This window comes from Mobula birostris, chromosome 5 (genome assembly GCF_030028105.1).
Source record: "Mobula birostris isolate sMobBir1 chromosome 5, sMobBir1.hap1, whole genome shotgun sequence".
Taxonomy (NCBI): Eukaryota; Metazoa; Chordata; class Chondrichthyes; order Myliobatiformes; family Myliobatidae; genus Mobula; species Mobula birostris.
Window position 1 is genome coordinate 158,771,863 of NC_092374.1, and position 27,624 is coordinate 158,799,486.

Here is a 27,624-nt window from a genome sequence, read left to right on the forward strand (position 1 = left end):
TGATCCAAAGATTTGTATCTGAGCCACACCTGCCATTAGTGGAGTGACCTGCAGTGATAAAAATATGTATGAGAAATGGGAGCAATCATAAGTACAACAGTCTCCACTTTGAATCCACTCCCACACTATTGAAGTAGCTGCACTCACTGCTTTGTTGGATATCTACAACCTTGCAGCTTTAGTCTCGGAAATTATTATGATTAATGCACTCATAAATGAAATAAATTTAGTGGAAATACTACAGAAAAGTAAGCAAAATCAGAAATATATATTTTTTAAAAACTATGAAGTGCATTTATTCTGATGGTCAGTTGAAATGTGAGTCGAGAGACAATGGGTATTCGGTCCCTCAGACCAAGATGTGGTGAGTGAAAGGTAATTGGTGAGACAGATCCTGCAGCATCTGAATGCTGAAATGATCTGTTTTTCTACATTGTAGCATGCTGGTGCTAGGATCATGGGTACACTAACACAAGAAGAACATTGCTGGCAGTTCTGTTTTAAATTGTACAACTATGTCCAATATACAAAGATGACACATAGAATAATGACACAAAACAGGAGATAAATTATGAAACATCAGCATAATGATTGTCAAATTCTTTGTGACTGAACCCTAAGTAATGAATTTTTACTGCTAAAAGAGCATCAAAGTTATACCACACAGGAACTGATCTTATCAGTGACCTCACAGTTGTCTAGACTATAAACAGTAACCTTCCTGCTTTATCATCTCACTCAAGACCGAGAAAGTGCAGAAGCCAGACCAATATTCACAAGGTAGTAAGATAAAGAGAAAGTAATATGTCTGTTCTCAGAACAAGATTTTTTTTTAGTTTACTTCACATTACACTGCTGGCAATTAGGGCAGCAATGAAGGTCCTCCATCTCTGATGGTGTTCAGGGCTTCCCTCATCAAGTCGGTAGTTTCCTTTTGGTTTTCACTACACTCAGCTACGCAAGTCCCAGATGGAGACTCAGGAATACCGTCACACTCAGATGTAGAAAGATTCTTCGTTGCCAGTTCTGTAACAGTTCTGTTTCACCCATCAGGGTTGTTAGCCCTGAACTGAACCCCTGAACCTGGAGGACCGGTGGACCACTCTTAGTCTGGCCTCTACCCTTTGATCTGTTTGGCATGGGTGACCCTGCAGGAGCCAAAGCATAAAGCCCTGACTCCAGCCAGCAGAGCTCTCCAGGTCTATGAGGCACACAAACCTCCAAACCACAACAGGGTTTTGGTCCTCTTGGAATCAAAAGAATAAACATGAGGTAAATTAGATGTTCCCTTGCAGTTAAGAAAATACCATAGCCAGGGATTTCTAAGAAACCATCATAGAACCATAGCGAGATGCAGCACAGAAACAGGCCCTCTGGCACTACGAATCCATGTTGACCATCATGTACCTCTTATACTAAACCTATATTCATCTCATTTTATTTTCTTCGTGGAACACTCAACCCCTCCTGGGTTCTATCTATTGCCCACAAAACAAGAACAAACTTACATTGGTCAATTAATCCACCAACCTAAGCACTCCCAGACTCAAGGACAGATTCTATCCCACTCATAAAATAGAGACCTTGATGAACTCTTGATCCCTCATGGCCCCCGCACCCTATTTGTGTACCTGCACTGCAGATCCACTCTCTAACTGTAACAATATATTGTATCCCGTAGTCTCTTATTGTTAAGCTTTTGCACTACCTCCATGTACTTAGGTAGAATGGCACCCAAATAAAATTTATCACTGTACTTTGGTACATGTGACAATAATAAACCAATTATCAATTACAACAGTGGGAGGAAACCAGAGCCACTAGGGGTAACCCCCACAGTCACAGGCAGCAACAGAGTGAACCTGGGGAGAAGGTCACTAGAGTTGTGAGCTGAAAGGTGAGGCTCCACTAGCTACACTACCACGCCCCAAAGAAACAAATAAGGCTTCTGCATCCGCCCATCACCCACTAGATCTTGCTCCATCTTTTCCCCTCACCATGATACACTGGCTATCTCTCCCCCTTCCTTCTATCCCTTTGAAGGGTCTTGACTCAAAACATCTGCTCAGAATCAGAATCAGGTTTACTATCACCGACACCTCTCGTGAAATTTGTTGATTTCTGAGAGCAGTATAATGCCATACATTAAACAAATACTATAAGTTCTGACAAGAAATACAGGTACTGTATGTAAAGAAAATAGAGGTGCAAAAAGAGAGCAAAAATTGAGGTGTTCATGCGTCCATTAGAAATCTGGTGGTGGCGAGGAAAATATTGTTTCTACTAAAATGTTGAGTGTAGTCTTTAGACCACCTAGACAACACCTACGTCAGAATGCTGCTCATCGACTCAAGAGCATCGATAGTGGTACCGTGGAGAGCATTCTGACAGGCTGCATCACTGTCCGGTATGGAGAAGCTGCAGAAGGTTGTAAATCTAGTCAGCTCCATCTTGGGCACGAGCCTACAAAGTACCCAGCGCATCTTTAGGGAGCGGTGTCTCAGAAAGGCAGCGTCCATTATTAAAGACCTCCAGCACCCAGGGCATGCCCTTTTCTCACTGTTACCATCAGGTAGGAGATACAGAAGCCTGAAGGCACACAACTCAGCGATTCAGGGACAGCTTCTACCCCTCTGCCATCCGATTCCTGAATGGACATTGAAGCTTTGGACATGACCTCACTTTTTTAATATACAGTATTTCTGTTTTTGCACATTTTTTATTAATCTATTCAATATACGTAATTGATTTACTTGTTTATTTATTATTATGTTTTATTTTATTTATTATTATTTTTTTCTCTCTCTGCTAGATTATGTATTGCATTGAACTGCTGCTGCTAAGTTAACAAATTTCACGTCACGTGCTGGTGACAATAAACCAGATTCTGGTTCTGTATATTTTCTTGCTCTTGTACCTCCTTCCCAATGGTTTCAATGAGAAGCGAGCATGTCCTCGAATGTGAGCATCCTTAATGATGGATGTCGACTTCTTTAGGGACTGCCTATTGAAGATGCTCGTGCTGGTGGGGAGGCTGGTGCCTATAATATGAGTCTGTGGTGCCAGTGGTATCATGTTTGCTGTTGTGTGCTGGGGCAGCAGGCTGAGTTTAGCAGACACCAACAGAATCAACAAACTCATTCGTAAGGCCAGTGATGTTGTGGGGATGGAACTGGACTCTCTCACGGTGGTGTCTGAAAAGAGGATGCTGTCTAAGTTGCATGCCATCTTGGTCAATGTCTCCCATCCACTACATAATGTACTGGGTGGGCACAGGAGTACATTCAGCCAGAGACTCATTCCACCGAGATGCAGCACAGAGCGTCATAGGAAGTCATTCCTGCCTGTGGCTATCAAACTTTACAACTCCTCCCTTGGAGGGTTAGACACCCTGAGCCAATAGGCTGGTCCTAGACTTATTTCATAATTTACTGGCATAATTTACATACTACTATTTAACTATTTATGGTTCTATTACTATTTATTATTTATGGTGCAACTGTAACGAAAATCAATTTCCCCCAGGATCAATAAAGTATGACTATGACTATGACTAATGGAGCTAGCTGAGTTTACAACACAATGGGGCTTTTTCTAATCCTGGGCATTGGCACCTCCATATCAGACAGTGATGCAACCGGTCGGAATGCTCTCCATGGTACATCTGTATAAATTTGCTAGAGCCTTCTGTGATATGCACTGTAAGGCCAGTATTTAATTTCCATCCATTATTGCCTTAGAGAAAATGGTGTTGAGCTGCATTCTACAACCTTGTAGTGGAAGTTTCCTCACTCTGTCGTTCAGTAGGGAATTAGCAAGCAGAAAAAATAGTTAGTGAAATAACAGTGATGTGTTTCCCACTCATGGAGCTGTGACATAGAGGGGAATCTGCAAACGGTTCTGCTCCTGTATACTTATTTCCAGGATCAGATCTGAGAGATAGTTGACACAATGTGGTTCTTTCTGCCTTAGAACTTGAAAGCAGTGTAAAGGATTTGACAGATGCACAAGAGGTTCTGTAAATACTGGTACTAGTACAACACACAAAATGCTGGAAGCACTCAGCAGGTCAGGCAGCATCTGTGGAAGGAAATGATCAGTGACATTTTCAGTCAATTTTTTTCAATGTTTTGGGTCCAACCCTTCATTAAAGGGCTGGTAGGTGGGGAAACTCTTAATGGACTGTCATAACTGACTGATTAATTTTCAATTCTAATTGTAAGCCATACATTACAGGTTCTAAGAGAAAAAAGTAGCCTCCAGGCCACCTAATGGGGGAATAGGTAGACATTAACATCTGAAGAAAGGACGACAAAAGGGGTGAGGAGCAAACTAATGGTCTCATTCTTTGTGCCCTGTATCTTCACAGCGCAATATGATAAACGACTGAACCAAGGATGAAAACTAAGTGCTTTGCAGCAGGTGACACAGCCTGACCACATCCTGTCCAACATTTGACTAGCAGAGAGAAACGTTATCTGTAAATCTAAGGCTTGCTGTTAGAGTTCCAATGACAAATGCACTCTGCTGCAAATGGTAGTTTTAAGGTTTTGGTCCTGAAACAAGAATGTAGAAGACCCGCCCACTAAAATTAAAGATGTAAAAAAAATTTCTTGGAGCAATTTAAGGGTAAAGTGTATAGAGGTCACTAGTAATTTGGTAATTGACATATTATTTTCATATTTATTGAGGTATAGCAAAATATTTTTGTTTGCATGACATCCAGAGAGATCATTCAATATATAAGACCCTCAAGGCTCTGTAAAAAGGAAAACAGAATGCAGAATATAATGTTACAGAGAAAGTACAGTTCAGGTAGACAAATAAAGTGCAAAGACAATTATGAGGTAGATTGAGAGATCTTTATTGTATGAGGTCCATTCAAAAGTCATAGAGTCATAGAGCACCACCGCATATGCACAGACCATTTAGCCCATCCTGTCTGTGCCAAACCTAGCCAAATCGATTTGTACATGAACTATAGCCCTCCACACACTTCTCATATATGTACTTCTCCAAACTTCTCTTAAAAGTTGAAACTGCTCCTGCATCTGCATCCTCCATTTCTGCTGGCAGCTTGTTCCACACTCTCACCACTCTCTGAGTGAAAAAGATCCCCCTTATGTTCCTCTTAAATGTTTCGCTTTCACCCATAACCTATGACCTCTGATAACAGTGGGATAAAAGCTGTCCTTGAGCCTGCTGGCATGTGTTATCAAACTCTTCTATCCTCTGCTTGATGGCGGGGGTTGGGGCAGTGTAGTACTAAAAGAGAGAATAACTTGAGTGAGAGGGGTCATTGATACTAGGTACTTACATGAAACCTTGCAACCCTAATTCAGCCCTTAATTTAATGTTATATTGGGCTTACTGTTAATTTCATAGAATTTTGTAATAGTAGAAAACTTGGGATAATTTGATAATCCAAATAGAATTCGATGCAACTGTTGAGTTTCTCTGCAGTTCAAAATGGGTCACTGGGAGGTGCTATAGTGCCTCCATTGGCAAGGCGATATAACTGCAGCATATAAAGTTTACATAGTCAGCTTACATTATAAATATTAACATTAGAACTTATAATAGAAACTGTTCATGGGGGCAAGATGTGTAATTATGTATTAAGTATAGATCTGCATTGGGATCTTTCAATAAACTGTTCAAGGTTTGGTTTCTACCATCAAATCAAGCTTTGACTTTCTACTATCAGGTCGGGGACTCCAATGCGTAAAAAGAAGAATAGGCAAGATGGGTAACAGTTTCTTCCCTCAGGCCAGTAGACTTCTGTACTCCCTGCCACATCGCATTTGAATTGTCACCGGTGAATCTTACAATATTTAATTTATGCACTTTACTTTGTCCATTTATGCATAATTCATCTATAGATTTTGTCCTTAGGTTATTGTGTGTTATAAGTGTGTTATGTGTACTACTGTGCTTTACACCCTGGTCCAGAGAAACACTGTCTCATTTGACGGTATACACGTATGGAGTTCAATGAAAATAAATTTGACTTGACTTGCCTTCATTCTATTATTCACTGGATGCCAGTCTGCAGATTCCCAGTTCCAACAAGTGATTGGATGTGACAGGTAAAGTAATCCAAGAAGAAGGAATCTCATAGCACAAAAGAATCAAGCATTTAACCTCAGCCACTTGATTGGAATCATGAAACCGGTTATTCAATATTTGTGCAATTTGATGTTCAGGAACATTTCATTCCCTGCTCTGGTGCACTTTACCCTATCTATATATTGATGTGCAACCTGTACTTACCATTGAAAGTCTGAATTATAATAAACATTAGCAAGGTTTGAATATACCAAGTTAGAACAAATAAAGGAAGTTCACAAAAAACTATTTTGGTATTATTAGTTCAGAGAGAAAATATAGAGATAGTGATGATGGTTTCCAAAAAGAAATGAATGAATAATACAGTTTAAGGATAATATTTGAAACAGAGTATTTTTAGCATTATCAGGGAAGGGCAGTGGGACAATAAGTGAAGTGAGTGGGACAAATCAGTCCATTCTTTTATTCACATGAACAACAGGTCATCAAACCTTCCCCCTTAGCATCTCAATCTGCGGTTACAAAACTGACCAAAGTAAGAAACTCGGGTAAGAGGCAGAATTAGACTCTATAGATAAGTATTTATACAACTTCTGCTTTTCTGCCATTGAAATGTTATTGACTTTCCTTGGAACCCAAACCCTTAACTTAACACCACTGATACACAAGAGGCTGGTGAAGAGAATCCACCCCCAACACTCAGACAGGCTAATGGGGATGTTGAATTGACAGCTTGCCAGGGACGCAGGTGGCTAGAATGGATATCCCCTCAAAGTCCCCAGAGTAACAGATACCTTGAATACCTACTTTCCCAGGTTACCTAGGAGACGAGCAATTCTGATGGATGGAATCCTTGTCTCACTGTAGACCTCCAGTGAAGAGAATGCCTTGAACATATAAGCTCCATCATAATGAATAAATGGATTGCAGCTTTGTGCCTGAGAAGCACAACATAATACAGTTTACTCTTATTTTACACCAATATGTTTTATCTTATTTTTAAAGCTATTAAAATGTTCCTGTTACAATCTTTCTCTGGAATTCTTTTCATTTTAGAACAGTTAGCTGACTGGAGAGATTTTTAAAAAAAATTCCATTGCATAGCAACAAAAAAAATATGTCATGCCATAGATATTCTGTAGATCTTGCTTGGCTAAGATCAGAGAGTAAGAACAAATTTAAAGCCTTCCTGTTTCATATACTTTAGTTAATCATTGCCTGAGTCAAATAAACTGTCGGAGGAGTCTTGTTAATGTTATCAAATATTATTTGAACCAGTCCATAGATTTCCATAAAGGAAAAGTTATATTCAAGCTAGTAGGTCATCAAAGGGAATGCCCTAAGCTTTAATCTACACCTACAAGTAATTGGTACTTATGGTAAACCATTAGTGTTCACATTTTTCTATTGAATTGGCTTTCTGACTGTAAACATCAAGAAACTTCATTCCAGCTACTTCCGTAAGTAGAATGCTGTTGCAAGCAGTTTCTAACTTCTCTCACATCTGCTGACTGCGCCCAATGATCAGAGGATTCTATTCCTGCACTTCCTGTTGGCTAACTACTCTCATGTGTCTTTTGGGTGACTTACACCTTTCCTGTTTGAAATGGAATCCGATATTGGTTGCAGCAGGGTGGGGATTAAATTGTTGAGCTAATTTGGACTCAATAGCGAACATTAACATTTTCTGATTAAGCCGGGGTTGCAGGAAATAAGGAGGATCATATAACTCGAATGTGTGCATGGAGGATCATTCTATAAGCTGGAGAAATCTCTCCCTGCATCCCAGTCGAAGCCTGGCTTTCTGTTAACTGTGGACACAAATAACATCTTGCTGAAGTCTCTGGCTGTTTGGAATAATTTCAAGCAGAAAGGAGTCTGACTCAGGTAGTTAGGGGGACTGGAATCATGCCAGATCATTATCCCTCCTCCTTGTCTTACAACAGAAAACGTTTGCCTGCATTTTTGGAGCATCTTCTCTCTGCTACCACATTGTACTGCTACATAAGAGCACACCTCAGGGGTTTGTTCACTGAATTTGGCAACTGGCAGTCTGTAACTGGCACAAGGAGAGTCCACTGAGCAGCTGTGAACCATTTTCAGACCATCCACTGAAGGAGCTCTGCAATTATGAATTTTACCACACCCTGCCTCCCCGTGTGGAGAACCCTCAGCTCACTCCATTCCTGCACCCACTTTCATATGTTTTAATTCATACTACATCCATCTTCTTCCTGCCAAAATTCCTCTCTCCACACCCATCTGCATTTCTCTCATATGGTCTTTGCCTATGTTCTTCACCCTCCAAAGGAACACTGCTTCTTTCTCACACTTTATGATGTTTCTGAATTTCATCTCAGCAGCACAATCTGGAAGTATGCCATGAATGCACAAATACACATCATCAACATCTATCCCAAAGAGCTGTGAACCTTATTCTGACTCCCGATTTCCCCTCCATTCTGAAACGCAATCACTCAACACAGCGCTCCATCTGTAAACTTAGTGTGTATCTTGCTAAAGCCCCTTTAATCACAAAGGCTTCAGTTTGCTAAAAATCTAATATGAAACGTGGCTGGAAATCTGATCATTGCATAAAACTGCCCATACAAAGCTATTCTTTAAAATTAAATTCTCAGGAATATGTATGTATCACGAGTCACTCACCCAGCTGAGTCAACTAAGATCTGCATTTGAATTTGGTAGATTAGATGGTGCTGGAATATGTGAATATATGTGATTAAAAGAGGAAAAAATATTTATTTATTTATTCCTCTCTCTCTCTCACTCTCTCTCTCTCACTCACTCTCTCTCTCTCTCTCTCTCTCTCTCTATATATATATATAAATCTCCCTCTATAAATCTATATACTTACAACATTTATTTACTGTATCTGTCCATCTATTTGTTTGTCCGTTTACTTATTTAATAAATTTATTTTTTTATTTATTGGTTGATTCATTGAACTACAACATGGAATAGAGCTATGGTTGGTACCCAGCAAACCCCCAATTTAATCCCAGCCTAATCACAGTACAATTTACAATGACCAAATAACCCACCAGCCAGAACGTCTTTGGACTGTGGGAGGAAACTGGAGCACCTGGAGGAAACCCTCGTGGTCACAGAGAGAATGCACAAACTCCTTGCAGGCAGTGGTGGGAAATGAACCCGGGTTGCCAGTACTGTAAAGCATTGTGCTAACCACTATGCTACTGTGCCATCATGGGGGGGGGGGGGTGCTTGTTGAAAAAAGGATGTAAATAGACAATGAAAGAAGAGGAAAATAAACGAGGAGTAGTTTAGGTTTGATGCTTTTTCTTTGAACGGGTTCCCTGGCTCTTCTTTGTTTCTGTGGGGAAGATGAATCTCAAATCTGTGAGAACGATCGCGGCTTGAAGATCCACCAAGCAAGGATGAAGTGTCTGGCGGGAGCAGGAGTAGTACAATGCACAGGTGTCCAACTTGGTGAAGCGAAGGAGGTGCCAGGCCCGGAGTCACCCCATAGTGCCCAGAAACACCAAGTGTTGCAAATTAATCCCTCTAACATCAAGTCTAACAGGAAGCGGATCCAATAGCCTGCAGCTAACATGACTTCACCATGGAAGCGGTTTGATGAAGATGTCAACCAAATTCTGGAGGCAACAGCGAAGGGAGGGGTTGATAGGAAGCTGCAAGCTATGACAACAATCATTGTCAGCATCGCAGTTCAACGGTTCAGAGAAGAGGCCCAGTGGAGGTTGGTTCGCAGCCCGTTCCTTAGCTAGAGCCTTCAGCAATTTGGGCATCGAGGGAGAGAGGAAGAGGAGAGCCATCCACAGTACCACCGATGCGGCAGAGAGGGCCTCAAGATGGCTGTGTCTCAAAAGAGCGGAGCCATGGAGTTATAAGTAGCTAGCCATCTGGACACAAGCTGGGGTCTGATCAGCCCCGGCTGGGTCACCTGGAGGAGGTTGTATGATGTTGAAAGACCCGAAACACCCGATGATTCCAGGAACATCACTGAAGATGTGTCCAGAAGCATCAGTAGATATACATACACAGTCAGAGCTGCATACTGCGGTAAACGATTTATTAGCATTATGACAGCAGGGTGTCATCAAGGTTAGTGTAGCTGGATGAGGATGAATTTGGAAGGTTGTTCTATCCTCATTTAGGTCAAAGCAATTTTCATCAGTGGGGAATGCTTATTTTTACCAAAATAAGAGTCCAGGTTATTCTGGATTGCTTTAGTAGGAAATGGGGAAAGATGGGTTTTCTTTTGATGGTGGTGAAACCTATGGCCGACTTTTGAAGTGAAGCATGGTAGAAGTTAGAAGCCAGGTTAATTACCTGGTTACTAACCTCTCTTGTTTGTGGGTGATAGTTTTTGTTCCTTTATGAAATGTGGGAGGGATGGTGTAGGAGGTGATCATTTTGAAACACGGATGTGGCTGGTAAGGCTGACATTTGTCATTTATTCCCTGACTCCCTTGAGCAATCCTTCATTGTATTGGAAGCACTAAATAATTTTAACTTGTCAAGAATTAAGGACCAACAGTGCATTTCCTGGTGACTAGAGGCGATTTAGAAAGGCTGGTACCCTGAAGGTGATGAATTCTCTGGTAAGATGAGGCACCGTTCTGCAGTTTCCTTGCCAATTGCAGATCTAATTACTTCGATACAAAAGTTAGTGGAGAGCTTGTGATATTTTTAAGCACGAAGTTATTTGCTCCTTTCTAATAGCCTTTCTTCCAGTGCGCTCTCTCTCTCTTTCTAGTCTTGTGTAATTATGTGGAGAGACTAAAATGTCAGTGATATATTTGTATTAGTAACTTTTCCCAGAGGGAACTGCATTTTTTTAAACAGTTTTGTGATAATGGGGCTCTCTTCCATCAGTTAATCAGCACTCTAGTTAGTAGTGCTGCTTCACAGTTCCAGGGAGATCTGACTTCAGCTGCTGTCTACATGGAGTTCTCCAGTGATATGTTGGTAGGTAATCAGCCCCGAACGTGACCCCGTGGAGTTGGTCAATGGTAAGTGAGCCAAAGGGGTGTTGATAGGTTTGTGAGAGGGAGGAAGTTGCAAGGTTGCAGGGGAGAAAGGGACTGATGGGAATGCATTGTGAAGAAATTGCATGGAATTTGTTGGTGTACGGCCACTATCTGCCTTGTAATGATGAAGTAAGCTGCAATGTTCTTCAGGTGTAGTGTACAATTTTCCTGCCTTATGTGGAGTTGTTTACCATCAGTCATAAAAATACCCAGCTTTCAAAGGCAAGACATTGGGTACTTTGTCCTGTTGGAGCAAAAACTGTAATTAATGCAGATATTGTCCAATGAATTGGCTCAATAATCATCCAATGACATGGTGCTGGTTTAAATCAGCTCTGCTGGTCTGTGTTTCCTTACAACTACTTAGCTTCTGAAATTCCAATTTCTCGAGGTAGGTGCCTTCCAAGTTGTTTAACAATGCCATTTAATTAAAATCCTAAAGAGTCCTTAGTTGGAAGTGAACTGATTTCTCTGAAGCTATGATCCTTGTTACTGAGGGCTGTTTTGGTGGGGATTTGTAATTATGTGCATTCTCACATGCCCTTTGCAACCTTTAACATTTTTAAGGTCATTGCCTTTGTTTAGGTGGCTTGGCAACACTATTTCATTAAACTGAATTTGGTTTCTGCCATCTTTGTAAATATTTTCTGAGACATACCTTGAGATCGGGACACAATTTAACAGTAGCTTTTGCACAAGTGGTTCACTGGAGTTGAACCAATGGATGAACTTGTATCTATGATATCTCACTGTGTCTTATTGCAAAGTTTGCCTGCTATGTATGTGTCTTTTTAGTTCCACACTTGAGCAGTATATTAGTGAATTTGCAAATCATGTGTGTGGGAGAATCTATGGGCAATTTGGTGCTCCCTGTCTACATATTCAACAAATATGTCTTTCCTTCACTACTTTCTGTGATGCATATTGTATCTAATGATGACCTCCCTCTTTATCTTCATTTCCCCTTCTAATTTCTCATCTTACTGGGGCTCCCCTTTGAAGTCCAGGCACCACTGATTACAAATTGTGGTGGGTTTAGCCAATATGTGTCAATTTAAGCATTTGAGCCAATGTTTAGCCTGCCTAGTTAAAACTTGACTGGATTATGGACCCTGGTTAATAAACCTCACATGACCATAAGACAAAGGAGCAGATTAGCCCAACAGTTCAGCTCTGCTATTTGGTCATGGCTGATTTATTTAGTTTCGCCTAGCTAAACTACTGGGTGAATTCTATCATTTTATGATCACTGCCTCCCAAGGATTCTTTACTTTAAGCTTCTTAAACAAATCTAGTTCATTACGCAACACTCAATCCAAAACTGCTTTTTCATCAGTCAGTTTGATCACAAAGTGCTCTAAAAAGCTACATTATCTCATAGGCATTCTGCAAATTATTTCTCTTGGGATCCAGCACCAAACTGATTTTCCCAATCTATCTGCATATCGAAATCTCCCATGAACATTGTAACATGGACGTGGACCTTTTTACATGCCTTTTCAATTTTCTTTGTAGTTTATATCTCACACCCTGGCTACTGTTTAGAGGAGCACCTGCAGAGATGTTCAGTGGCTACGATGATTGACCTTCAGCCATCTTTCTTTGTGCTAGGTGTGATTCCAACCAGCAGTTGGCTTTTCCCATGATTCCCAGTGATTTCAGTTTAGCCAGGTCTCCATGATGACACATTTGATCAAATACCACCTTGACATCATTTGCATGGGTATAATGACCTGTTACCTTAAGGCCCTAATGCTAACTTTTGCATAGCCTCTCAACAGCGTCAAATCTTGATGCTTCAGCCTGCATCAATTTTGACTGCATTTGTAACATAAAAGTAGAAGAGTTCCTCATGTATGTTCAACCATGCAATTACAGTGCCAGCGACTCAGATTCAATTCCTGCCGCCATCTGTAAGGAATTTCTACTGTATGTTCTCCCCATGACTGTGTGAGTTTCCACTGGGAGCCCCAGTTTCCTCCCACTTTCCAAAGGCGTAACTGGTCACATGGGTGTAATTGGTCAGCATGGGCACATTGGGCCAGAGAGGCCTGTTACCTTGCTGTGTCTCCAAATCAATAAAATAAAAATAAAAATCAGTTTCTTTCCTGTCCAAATCTACTTTCCATCACTAACCACATGTCTCCTTAATATTTTAAGTATACTCTGTGACTCAACATCACACAGCCAAAGATTCATTGTAGATTATAGATCCAGTTCTTCAAACCGGTTACTGATCAATCATAAGAACACAGGAAATGGGAGCAACAGTAGGTGATTGAGTTCCTGGAGCTGCTCTTCCACTTAATGGCATCATTGTTGCCCTCTAATCCAGTATCACTTTCTTACCCTCTCCCACATCCATCTAATATCCGGAAATCAATCGATCTCTCTTTTGAAGGCAGTGAACGTCCAAGCCACGATGTTATTTCAGTGTAGAGAATCTGATTGCCACCACTTATATGAAGACATTTCTCCTCAGTCCAGCCCAGTGCTCCTTAATTTTGCTATCTGAATCTGTGATCCAAAGTTCTAGATTCCTTGGTCAGGGTCAACACACCATCCCATATTTTTTCCTGGTTAAGCCTTCAATGAGATCTCCTCTCGACCTTCTAATCACTAAAAAGTTGATACTCAGCTTCTCACATATGGGAACAAATGTGGCAAATCTTCGCTGCACTCTCTTTCTACCAAAGAAATCCATTCCAAGGTAAAAGTAGCAAGGTTGTGAACAATATTCTACAGAAGTAATTCATGTTTAGTCTTGCACTCATATCTTCAAGCAATAATTTACCAACCTAAATACTTCGTGCAAAAATCCTTCTCAGTCTCTTTGCTCATCAATCTTTGCTAATCTTTCACCATTTAAAAGAAGTACTTGTCTGTATTTTTTTTCTTAGAGTGGGTAGCCTTGTATTTTTCCATCTGCCAGATTTTTGCCTATTGATTGAGCCTGTCTACATATGCTTGAAACTGCTTTACATCCATGTCATTGCTCATATCCCCACCAGCAAATCTGCAAATGTTATTTATTTCCCTAGTCATATCTTTGGTATAGATTTGCAAAAGATTTTCTCTGTGGAACTGTAACAATGTTCTCTTGTGGAACTTGACACAAAAAGGATATTTTTATTCCTTCTTTCTTTTCTATCTCTTTACTGTCTCCCAAATCAATGTAATATTAATGCCAATTTCATTGATAAGTTAAATTGGTTTAGTATTATGACATGTATCAATTCACAGAGAAGAGTTTTGTTTTGCCTAAAGGTCATCTCATCATATAGAGGTAGTACAAGGGAAAAACAGTAACAGAATGCGGAGTAAAGTGTTACAGTTACACTTAAAGTGCAGTGCAGTGTTATGTTTTGTAACTTCAAAACATTAAACTTCAAAGGAAGACATAGGAGTCCAGAAATGCAGATCTAACTTTAAGTTTGCTTTAAGTGAAGCATACATGTATCACGTGGTAGTGTGATGACCTATGCAATTCATGTATTCACCTGTAATTAATAATGTAAATGAACAAGAACATATATATATACAAGATTACTCAAATATTACTGAAATATTAAATATACAACATTCCTCCCTACCTCGCTATAAACTCCAACTCAATAGAGATTGCATCTTAACTATATACACAGTATATTATAAAATACAGCTACTATATACAGACATCCACAGCATGGTAAATTTTAAATTGTCCCAGAATGCAGAGTAAGGTGTTATTGTTACAGAGAAAGTACAGTGCAAGCTAACAAATAAACTGCAAGGTCATGTTGAGGTAGATAGAGGTGGAGTCAAGCTTATTGTTCAAGGGGAATGTTCAATCATCTTATAACAGCAAGACAGAAGCTGTTCTTGAGCCTGACAGTACTTGCTTTCAAGCTTTTGTATCTTCATGTTCTCCAAATTTAATCAGCATTTTCCTGTGTGGATTTTTATCAAAATTCTTTGGAATATCTAAATCCACATCCACGTCCATTGGGTTCTCCCATCCAGAAGATACATGTTCGAAGAACTTAAATAGATTAGATAAGTTAGATTTCACTTTCATATTTCAATATTAATTCTGCTCGGTCATAATATTTTCTAAATGTTCGAATCATGGATCTATTGTGATAGATTCTAGCATTTTCCTAATTACTAGTGTCAAGCTAAAGTTTAGCAGTTCCCGTCTTTCTCTCTCCAACCTTTCCTAAATGGTACATTACGAATGCTTCACAATCACTGCATGTAATGAATGTGCCTTATCCCCGAATGTTGACTGTTTTCTTTTGCCCAGGATAGCTTCGCTCAAATAAACAGTCTATCACAGAGATCTGAGCTGAAGAAGGTGCCCAGTTCCAACTCAGAGACAGATGGATGGATCTAAATATTAATCATCCAGACACACTGTGCTTGGATGAGGTATTTGCTTAGCTGTTCGGCCCCTGCGGCTGCATGTTCAACAACAGCAGTTTGCCTTTATGTAGAAAAAGAGAGTGACTAGCATTTCAAAAGAACCTCGCACCATTCCAAATTGTTTCAGCTGATGAAGTTTAGTTTTAAATGTGGTTGTTATTGGAATAAAGATGTGTCATTTAATTTATGTACAACATGCTCCTACAATCAGCATAGTGAACTTGACCAACTAATTAAGAAAAGGTGACCTTTTCCAAACTGGAACTCTAAACACTACTTCAAATATGGTACAAGAGGAAGGGCCATAGACACAGTGGAGAGACCCATCAGGAGATTCAGATAGAAATTTTGTGTGTGAGTCTCTTTATTGGGTCTAGATAGGACTTTCACTGTGATCATTGGTGCAGGGTGATTTACAAAGATTCTCCTTGACCGGTTATCTGGGAGGTCATTAGATATGTGTCCATGTGAGAAGAGGAGAGAAAATAAATTTTTTAACCTTCTCCACCATAAAATACCTTAGTGTCCTATCTCACATTGGCCTCTGCTTCACTCCCCTTCCAATCCTCCTAAATTAAGCATTTTTTAAGTCTAAAATTTTACCTCGGTCTTGCACATGCTCAGTCTCTGAGTTGAGCAGTCCAAGATACAGTGGATTCCAGATAATTGGGGCCACATCACGACCAGTCCATTTTGACCCAATTAAGCGGCTGAATTAGCTGAAGTTTCATGGAAATAGTTAAAATGGTATGAAAAAGACAAACTACTGTTAAACTGTGTAACAAATAATCTGTTCAAATGAAATACAGAACAAATTAGAGCACCATCAATACTACTACAGTACAATAAAAACATGTATTAGTTCCTAATAGTTATCGACGGAGAAATTCATCCAGGGTATGCTGCTTGTTCTTTCGATTGATTGTAAAATGAACAAAATCAGCTAGACATCTAGTGCAGATAATGGACAGCCTTTAAACAATGCTTTCGATGATTACATCCTGCAAATCTTCATTTTTAATGTAACATTAAAGATGATTGGGATGCGGAAGATGAAGATTTGTGGAGGATGAGTATATGCAGACTGAGAAAGATTTTTAGACTTTGTTGGAATAAAGATTATAAGGACTGGCAGGCGTGGTGGCAAAGATCAAATCAGTCATCATCTCGTTGCATGGTGGAACAAGTTCAAGGTCATTTTAGCAACTCTTGACCCTATTGTTGATATTCCTGCATCAGCATTGTCTTCATTTCACAAGGTCAGTAAATAACTGTGAATCTTAGAAACCATTAATTCACCCTAATATTGCTTAAAGCCTAGAGACTGGATCCTTGCAAGTTATTTGCTTTTGCTCTTTAGGTTTGATTAGATATATTATTTGATATATAGACCACTGACAGATGGATTAAAAAAACAGCTCTCAGGTTAAAAACTAACAATTGGCATGAATTGTTCAAGTGACTTTCTCAAATGGTGCTGAGGTGTTTAAATTTCTGGTTCCCTTTAACTTGATATCTGCTCTTTTATTTTTCTACAACACCTTTCCTTGACAGCAGCACATTTGGTTTGTGATGTTATAATCTTAATGATCACATTATTTGCGAGATCTATAATAATCTCATCACTTTGTGCGACAATGACTAAGGACTGCTGAATGATTTTACTAAGTGAAGCTTCCACTAAGCTTTAAATCTGACATTGGTTTCACATGTAATCGCTTGCCTCTTGGTGCCTTGCTCTGCTCCGTTTATGCCCAAGCACACCGAGTATTTGAAACACTGTAGAGTTTTAAATCCATAATCAAACTTACTGGAGACTTTGTTATACATATTGGCTTTCAAGGCAGTACATTTTTCTTGGTTCATGGGTGTCAACACATTGGAAGATCTAGGCTGAGCCCAACATCCTTCCCATGAGCATATGGGTTTCCTCCAGGTGTTCCGCTTTTGTCCAAAGACAAGCTGATTAGTAGGTCAATTGGTCATTAAAAATTGTCCTCTGATTAGGTCAGTGTTAAATAGGTGGGTTGGTGGGCTATGTGGCTTGTTGGGCCAGAGAACCATTCTATAGTCTATCTCTAAAATAAAATAAACATATTGTTGCAATTATGTAGAAGGCAGGTCAGGACTTGTATTTCTGAGGAGGTTTGGTGTGTCACCAAAGACTCTAGCAAATTTCTACAGATGTACAGTGGAGAACATTCTGACTGGTTGCTACACCGTCTGGTATTGAGGGGCCACTGCACAGGATCAGAATAAGCCACAGAAATTTGCACACTCAGCCAGCTCTATCATGAACATTAGCCTCCCTACCATCGAGAATGTCTTCTAGAGGCAATGTATCAAAAAGGGGCATCCATCATGAAGGATTCCTACCACCTAGGACACGCTCTCTCCTCATTACTATCATCAGTGAGGAAATAAGAGCCAGAAGACACACACTCAATGCTTTAGGAAGAGTTTCTTCTCCTTTGCCACTGGATTTTCGAACAGACAATGAATACTACCTCTCTATTTTTGCTCTCTTTTTACTTAGTTAATTTAATTTTCTATCTGTACTTAATGTAATTTATAGTGTTTTTTAAAGTATTGCACTACACTGCTGCCATAAAACAACAAATTTCATAACATGCAGTATGTCATTGAAAATAAATATGACTCATACAGGCTGCTGAATCAAGCTGTTGGGAAAATGGTAAACAGCTAACATTAACCTATGATCCCTCCGCTCTGCCTTACCCCTTCCTGTATGTATGTGTAGGGATGTACAACATGTTCCTACAAATTGGAAATCACAAACCTCCAGTTTGGGTAATTCACATCTGTATTCAGACTTTGAACTCCACATCTAATCCAGCAGCAGAGTACTAATTTTCTACAACATCTCAGCAGATTTTACTTCTTTAGTTAATCAATTAACAACTTTTTAATCATTTTTTATAAAAGTAATATAAAAACATTTAAAACACTCAACAGATTTAAGGATTGGCAAAACTGGGTAAGTGATTTGGCAGGCTATCAAAGGCTACTCTCAATAGTTTAGTTGGCATGGTCTGGCCTCTCATGTAACACATTATATTGTCCAAGACTTGGCTGCTGCCAAGGGTATTCCTATTTTTTGATTGGACTCTACTTGACATCTACAATATAGAGCAAGTCAGTAGTACTGAAGATTGCCTGCAGCAGGAGGAAATCCAAATACGTTATCTTGTCCATTTTTCACAGGTCTCTGGACATTTTGTGCATTTGTTTTCAGTCTTTATGGCATCCAAAACAGGGCCATCCTATTTGTCCTCCATGCTCAATACTAATTCATTGAAAAGTTGCCACAGACTTTAAATATTGAGCATCTCTCAAATTCTGTCCCAGTTCATGCAAGTTCCAATGACTGGTCAGAAGTAGTTTGAGGATTGGTTGGAGGCAGGCGGTGGAGTGGGGTGTAGGTTGGTCAGATGATGAAACAAAAACACAGCAGGAGCTAGGCTGGCCAATGCATGTACTGTATGTATCTTTCAAATGATACGTTGCCATTTAATACGAAGTTGTGAATTAGGGAAGGATGCACAAACAGTTATTTATTGTGAACAATTATCATTTTGATTCAACATGGCATTTTATTCATTTATGAAGTGAAATCATAATAAAATGATTTTGTGATTTATTGAAATAAATCATATCAATAAATGATTTTTTTTCATTTGAAAAATTATGTTGTGTGGCTTCATGCTTCACCTTGCTATTGGTGAAACCTGTTAACAGTGGGAAGGGAATCCACAGTACTATGTTAAACGGGGAACTGGGATGTGTTCATTGTATCTCAGTTGTCCGGTCTGTTAACAGTGGTTCATTTAGTAGACTACAGCTAGAATGAGCTGTGGAAGTTTGCCCTGGCAAATTCATGTCTTTCCATGGTACTCTGAGCATGGGTGAAATATATCTGGAATTTTTAAAACAACTGCTCTTGTAAAAGTGGAGTAGGAAACTATCATACTGTTCAATAAATCTCATTTGGCTCATTTTTAACAAAGAAAATTTACAAACCTCTCATAGCTTGACATACAGTCCAAGCCAGTCCCAAACCAATTGGCTGATGTCTTATAGAATAGTCTTGTAATTCACCATGTTGTATCAAGAATTTCGAAGTTCAATATTGAAAGCAAATTTATTATCAAAATACATATATGTCTCCATATACAAATCTGAGATTCACTTTCTTGTGGGCATACTCAATAGATCTAGAGAATAATAACCATAGCAGAATCAATGAAAGACCGCACCAACAGGCATTCAACCAGTGTGCAGAAGACAACAAACTGTGAAAATAAAAAAGGAAGATATAATAATAAAAAATAAATAAACAATAAATATTGAGAAAATGAGATGAGGAGTCCTTGAAAGTGAGTCCATAGGTTGTGGAAGCATTTCAATTAGGGACAAGTGAAGTGAAGTTACCCCCTTTGGTTCAAGAGCCGGATGGTTGAGGGGTAATAACTACGGTATTCCTAAACCTGGTGGTGTGAGTCCTAAGGCTCCTGTACCACCTTACTGATGGCAGCAATGGGAAGAGAATATGTCCTGAGTGGTGGGGTTCCCTGACGATGGATGCTGCTTTCCTGCAACAGCTCCATGGTGGGGAGGGCTTTACCCATGATGAAGTGGTTCATTTCAATACTTTTTGTCTGGATTTTCCCTTCAAGGGCATTGGTGCTTCCATACCAGACAGTGATGCAGCCAGTCAATATTCTCTCCACTACACATTTATAGAAGTTTGTCAAATTTTTAGATGTCATACTGAATATCTGCAAACTCCTAAGGAAGTAGAGCTGTTGCCATGCTTTCTTTGAAATTGCATTTTGTGCTGGGCCCAGGACAGATCCTCTGAAATGATAACACCAAGGAATTTAAAGTTGCTGACCCTCTCCACCTCTGATACTCTGAGGACTGTCTCCTGGACCTCTGGTTTCCCTCTCCTGAAGTCAATAATCAGCTCCCTGGTCTTGCTGACATCAAGTAAGAGGTTGTTGTGGCACCACTAAGCCAGATTTTCAATCTCCCTCCTATATGCTAATTCATCATCACCTTTGATTCAGCCTACGACAGTGGTGTCATCAGCAATCTTGAACATGGCATTGGAGCTGTGCCTAGCCACACAGTCATTAGTGTTAAGTGAGTAGAACAGGGCAGAGTAGAACACACAGCCTTCTGGTGTATCTGTGCTGGAGCAGATACTGTTGCCGATATGAACTGACTGGGATATGCAAGTGAGGAAATCGAGGATCCAATTGCACAAGGAAGTATTGATGTCAAGCTCTAGGAGTCTATTGATTAGTTTTGAGGGGGTGGTGGTATTGAATGCTGAGCTGTAGCAAGCTGAGGAATTTACAATGTCTCCAGTAGAATCAAAATCAGAATTAGGTTTATTATCATGACATATGAAATTTATCCTGATGAAGGATCTCAGCCCGAATCGTCAACTGTTTACACTTTTCCATGGATGCTGCCTGGCCTGCTGAGTTCCTCCAGCATTTTGTGTGTATTACTTTGATTTGCAGCATGTGCAGATATTCTCTTGTTCATTAAATTTGTTGTTCTGTAGAAGCAGTACATAATTAAAAAACACTAGTTTCAGTAAGAAATATATGAAAAATAAACTGCAAAACAGAGCAAGAGGGTGAGGTCGTGTTCGTGAGTTCACAGACCATTCAGAAATCTGATTGTAGATGGGAAGAAGCTATTCCTAAAAAGTAGGGTGTCAGGCCTGCATAGACAGGTACCTCCCAGTCTCCAGCCAACTAACTGGCATCACATGCCACTCATTTCCAACTCATCACCTGCAGCCTATTTAAACCCAGCTCTCATCCACAGTCTTTATTCTCCCAACAAACCAGCTAGCCCCAACCAGTTGCTCCATACCTTCAGTTATCTTGTTATGTTGCGTATCTGTTCTCTTTTGTTCTGTGGCCCCAAGTGGCTTGTTATTTGGCAGTTATTATTACAAAAGTAATCACCTCCACTGCTCTGCATTTGAGTCAAGCTTTCCCTACATTTCCTGACAAGATACGTGAACCAGAGATTGACCCAGCAAAGTTTGCTTGCCTAAAAGTAGTTGTTCACCGACACGAGTACACAATCCAGAAGCAGAAAGAAACCATTGATTATCTGCTCACCACTTTCAACCAACTTTTCATCACATTACAGCAACCCCAGGACAGTCAATGTCATCCCCAACCCAATGCCACAACTTCCTGTCCCAGTGCATCTTGCACTTCAAGCTGCAGCCATCTCTGTATTCTAAGGATCAAGCCAAGATTGCCTTCCTCCTCTCTCTTTTGACTGGGCAAGCTCTGACCTGGGCCACTGCTAACTGGGGCAATCAAACTAGCATCTGCAATAAATAGAAGAAGTTCACTATTGAGATGAGCCAGGGAAGTAGAAGGGAAGCAGCAGATTGAATACTTTGCCTGCATCGGGGCTCGTGCTCAGGGTTGGATTACATGAAGGAATTCAGGACCCTCGTGGCGGAGTTCAGCTGGAATGCTGAAATGCTGCTGATCCATTACCATTATAGCCTCTGAGCTCTTGAAAAATGAGCTGTTTACCCTGGAGATGTCTACTGACCTTGAAAGCCTCAACTCTCAGGCCCTCAATGTTGCCAACTGTCTTAAGGAGTTAGGACAGGACACTAGCTCCATTCCCAGAGTCATTTTAGGCTACAGGGCCCTCATAAGCAACCCCTCCAGAACCCACGCTGTTAGGAAGAGCTCCCTTAACACCCTCTACAAGAGTGGAGCAACAACTTGTGTGCTTCCTGCGGAGCAGACGATCACCCACTTATCACATGCCCATGGCATCCAGGAAATGCACCAGAAGGTAATGACAAAGGGCCTTCTATTTGTTAAACTTCCCCCGGCTCCTTAATTCAGCACCATAGCCCAACTCACTTTTTCTGTCCTCCTCCACACAACAGCTTTACCAGCACAGGAGACTTTGATGGATTCCAGCACAGCAGACAACATTCTAGACTGGACCCTGTGTGTGCAGCTTGGACCCCTACAGAACCCATCTCTCACCCCTTCTACATCACAGCTATTGATGGACTTCCCTGGGCGTCTGGGATGTCAGAGCGTTCACATGGCCTGTGCACATGAGTATTGGAGAGAAAATGAGTCCATCCAATTCCTCCTTATCTTCTCAACCAACACTCCTCTCATGTTGGGTTACCCCTGGCTCTCCACTCACGACCCCCATTTCGCTGATAATCTGGTTCACTGCTGAGCTGGGGACCCACTTGCTCGACTATCTGCATGGCAACCCTAGTTGACTCCACCCTGTAAGTCCATGGAGATGGAGGAACTCCCTCGATCTCACCAAACTCCCGTAGCAATACCATGACATAGTTATCACCTTCAGTAAAGTGGAGGCCCTGGCGCCTCACAGACCATACGACTGCGTGATCAACTTCCTCCTGTGTACCACTCCGCCCTGAGATCATCTATTCTTCCTCTCTTCTCCTGAGACCCAACCCACGAGTGATTACATTACCAAAGCACGGCTTCGTGCAACCATCCCAGACCCTGCCAATGTAGAATCTTCTTTTTCAAAAAGAAAGATGAGGGTTGCTGTCCCTACATTGTCTACCATGGACTCAGCAAGATCACCATTGAGAACTGCTACCCTCTCTTCTTGATGGATAACACATTCGAAACACTCTGCTGGGCCCAGATCTTCACCAACTTGGATCTACAGAGTACCTACCATCTGATTTTCACTTGCCAGGGGGAAGATTGGAAAATGCCGTTCGTAACACCCGATGGCCACTATGAATACTTGGTGATACATTTCTGACTTCTCAATGGTTCCACTATTTTCCATGCCTTCATTCACGAGATCCTCTGAGACATGCTACTGTTTACAGGTATGTGTTTGTCTATCTCAACAACTTCCTCATCTTCTCTCACCAGACAATGTCCAACACGTCCATTCAGTCCTTCAATATCTCCACAAAAATCTACTGTACAGCAGGTTAGTGAAAAGCCAGTTCCGCTCCCAAGTCATTTTCTTCCTAACTTATGTCCTTTCACCCCAAGACATAACCATGGACACAGAGAAAGTGCGTGCCTTCATTGATTGGACCTGACCATGTCCCTCAAATAGTTACAATGCTTCTTGGGCTTCTCCAACATCGACCGCCTTTTCATTAGGAACTACAACCAAATCACAGCTCCTCTTACCTCCCTCACTGAATTACCTACCTCATGGATCACCTGGTCTGCTGCCGAGGGCCATGCTTTCGAGAAGGTCAAGACATGCTCCACTACCGAGCCCATTCTCCAACATCTGAACCCCTCCTGACCTTTTTTATGGTAGAGGTGGACACAGCTGATGTGGGCACTATGGCCATCCTCCCCTAGCAAGTACCGGACAGGAAGACATGCTCCTTGTGCCTTCTCACTCAAGTTCAACTTTACAGAATGCTATTATGGAGCAGAAGACAGGGAACTCCTCATTGTTCCTTGGAGGAATAGAGACATTGGTTGATGAGAAACACCAAGTTCTTCCTGATCTGGACTGAACACCAGAACTGCTAACTCAACCCACAGCAGGCTCACTGGACCCTCTTCTTAAAGCAACTCAGCTTCATCATTTCCTACCAAGTCATCTTCAAGAACACTAAGGTGAACGACAACTCAACCCAGCTGAGATGGAGATCAACCCTCAGCCCATCACCCCATCCTTACAGATCCTTGCCCCAGTCATCGGAACCAGATCCGCCTGGCCATACAGCATGAGGTTCCTCCAGCCAAAACACACGACAACCGCATGTATGTGCCGGTGGCCACATACTCCGGGACACTCCAGTGGGCCCACTCCTCACACCTTTCTGACCATCCAGGCGCATGACAGACCCTGGATTTTCTGCATCACTGGTTGTGGTGGACCTTGATCACAGATGAAATTCAGTTTGTCATTGCCTGCTCTCAATGTGCGCAGTCCAGTTCCTCCAACCAGCAGCTCTCTGGGGTCCTGCAGCCCCTACTGGTTACTTGACACCTGTGGCCTCACCTTGCCATGGATTTCATCATGAGTTTGCCACCTTCCAATAATGCCATGGTGATCATAACAGTGGTGGACCTGTTCTCCCAGGCAGCCCACTTCATTGCCCTCCCCAAACTTCTGCCAGCCACTGAGATGGTGAACCTGTTTCAGGGCCGTCCTAGCTGTCAACCTTGCCTACTGCCATCAGGCCAACTGCTGGCGGCACCCAGTCAGATTGCACTGACTGCCCCTGCACGTTGATTCCTGAAAGCTCTCCACCACTGGTCCCTTCAAAATTACCCATTGCATTTAATCTGTCACTTACCATCTCCAGCTGCCACTGTCCCTCAGAATCACAATGATCTTCCACGTATCCTACCTCAAGCCCCTTGTCCATAGATCACTCTACCCACCCGAACCTACACCTCTGGAAGGAGGTCCAGTTTACACAGTTCATCAGTGGTTGGATTCATGTCATCGTGGATGGGATGTGCCTGGTCAACTAGGAAGGGCATGACCTGGAGGAGAGGTATTGGATGCTGTTCAGTTTAATCTTGGATCCATCACTCATCGAGGAGCTCCACCAGACCTATCCAGCCTCCTCGCCTTCAGTTACCTTGTTGCCTTGTTGAGTATCCATTTTCTCTTGCTTTGTGGTGCCTCAAAGCTTGTTATTTTGCAGTTTATTATTAAAGTAATCGTTCATCACAAGATTATCTATGCTGCTCTGCATTTGGGTCAAGCCTCCTCAATGTTTACTGACAGGGGTCTATCATCAACTACAATGGATGGTTGTCATAATGTTAATTGTTAGGCTAATGGATTCGTCATCAGAGGTTGGTGATCTGAAATATGAATTCAAAGCTTACCCTGTAAATAAAATACAGATAAATATATCTAAAGCTCTGATCTGTGGTATCTTCTCTAATTCACAAATGCCTTATTTAGTGTTCATACACTAGTCTGCGGTAGATGCAGCCATTATTGACTCTGAATTGGACCAACAAGCCAGTCATTTAAGGTGTGCCAATGAGAATACCCACATGCTACTTAGTGAATGAATGTAGGGATTGAAAAAGGTTTTGATCCAAAATGCTGACAATTCTTTTAGTCCCACGGACACTGCTTGACCAACTGACTTCCTCCAGAAGATTGTTTGTTGCTCTGGATTCCACCATCTTGTGGCTTCAATGAATAAAAAAAAACATTGAGCTTCTCAGTAATGCTCACATCTTAAGAATAAAATTTTGAAAGCTGTGAAAATCAAATTTGAGGCCACATTAATTATCATAACTTTAACTTTTGAGGAGACCCTTGTTATTATATTGACAATCGTGCATTACAGCCTGCAGTCAGAGGAAGTATCTACAGAAACAAACTGTGGACCACATGATATTCAATGTCAATGAACGCGCAATCTCCTAACTTTAGTTGAGGGTTGCAAGTCGCATAAGCACAAAGTAAAGTTGGTTCGTCAACCATGCAGCTTCATCTCTGAAATCAAAAGCGTGTTTTTTTATTGATATCCCCCACTTCATGAAGAACTTGAGCTTTATTAAAGGCAGGGAGATTAATACAAGATATTATCTAAGATGCATCAAGATGAGATGCTCTTCCTGTCTTCCCTGGAGCAAATGCAGTCAGCCCTTCACCACTCATCTAGTTTCATGTACCCTTGCAAGCCAAATGAGGTTCAGCAATATCGTGTCATACAGGACAGAAATAGACCCTGTGTTCCACCATGTCCACGCTGACCATTGTATTTACATATTCCAGAATTGAGAGGAATTCTCTGAAACTGCTCTTTAGCCAACTTAGAAAATAGAACACAGAACAGTGCAGCACAGGAAGAGGTGCTTCAGTCCATCATGTCTGTGCTGACCATAATGTTCCACTTAAACTAATCCCATCTGTCTGCACCTGGTCTGCATCCATCCACTGCCTGCATTTTCATGTGCCTGTCTAAATGCCCCTTAAATATTGCTTCCATGTCTGTCTCCTCCAGCTCTCCTGATAGTTCAGACAACTACTTCTGCTGGCAATAAGTTTAAGCTTATTATCTTGTCCCTTTTCAATAGATCCATGGACATCTTGTGCATTTGTGTTCAAGTATGCAATGCCTCTAGAACAGGACCCTCCCACTTGTGTAAATAAAAGCACTTGCCTCACAAATGTCCTTTAAACTTTCTCCTCTCACCTTAGAGTTATGTCTGCTGGTAGATCTATGCCTCTCAGGATCTTGTACACTTCTATCAGGTCACTCCTCAGTCTCTGACGCTCCGGAGAAAGTGATCCAGTGTCTGCATCTCCTTACAGCTACTACCAATTCAGCCAACATCCTGGTGAACCTCTTCTGCAAGCTTCTAAAGCTTTCATATCCTTCCTGAAATACAGCAATCAGGACAGCATGCAATATTCTAAATGCCTAACCAAAGTTTTATACATGACTTCTTGAGCCTTATACTGAACAGCTAACTAATGAAGGCAAGCTTGCTGTATTTAAATGCGTCTTTCCCACTGCTATCATAATCAATTGACTGATAGATGAGGGAAATAACTCTTTATCAAGCGATTTGTAGCCCAACCCTGACAACCATGGGTAAGGGAACAAAGTTTACTTTATTTCTTGCATTTCTTTTGAAGCAGCAGAAAGTAACATTAGATAGAGTGCAATGCCAATATCTGAATCAACCCCATGAGCATTTAACTAAGTCAGTATTAACCTTACATTAATTGTCAGAAAAATAATCAATGGCGAGTTTGTCAGATGTACAAGTACATGCATGCACAGGTACAATGAAAAGCTTGCAGCAGCATCACAAACATATATAAGCATTATTTACACAATAACAAAATTGGATATAAATTATCTACAACTTTTACAAGATTTATTTTACTGCCCATTACGACACTGGTATTTAGGGCAGGAATGAAGGTGTCCATCTCTGGTGGTGTTCAGAGCTTCCTTCATCATGTCAGTAGCTTCCTCTTGGTTTTCACTACTGTCAGTCAGACAAGTCCCGAATGGAGACTTGGGAATACCGTTGCCCTCAGATGTAGAAGGATTCTTCATTGCTGTTTC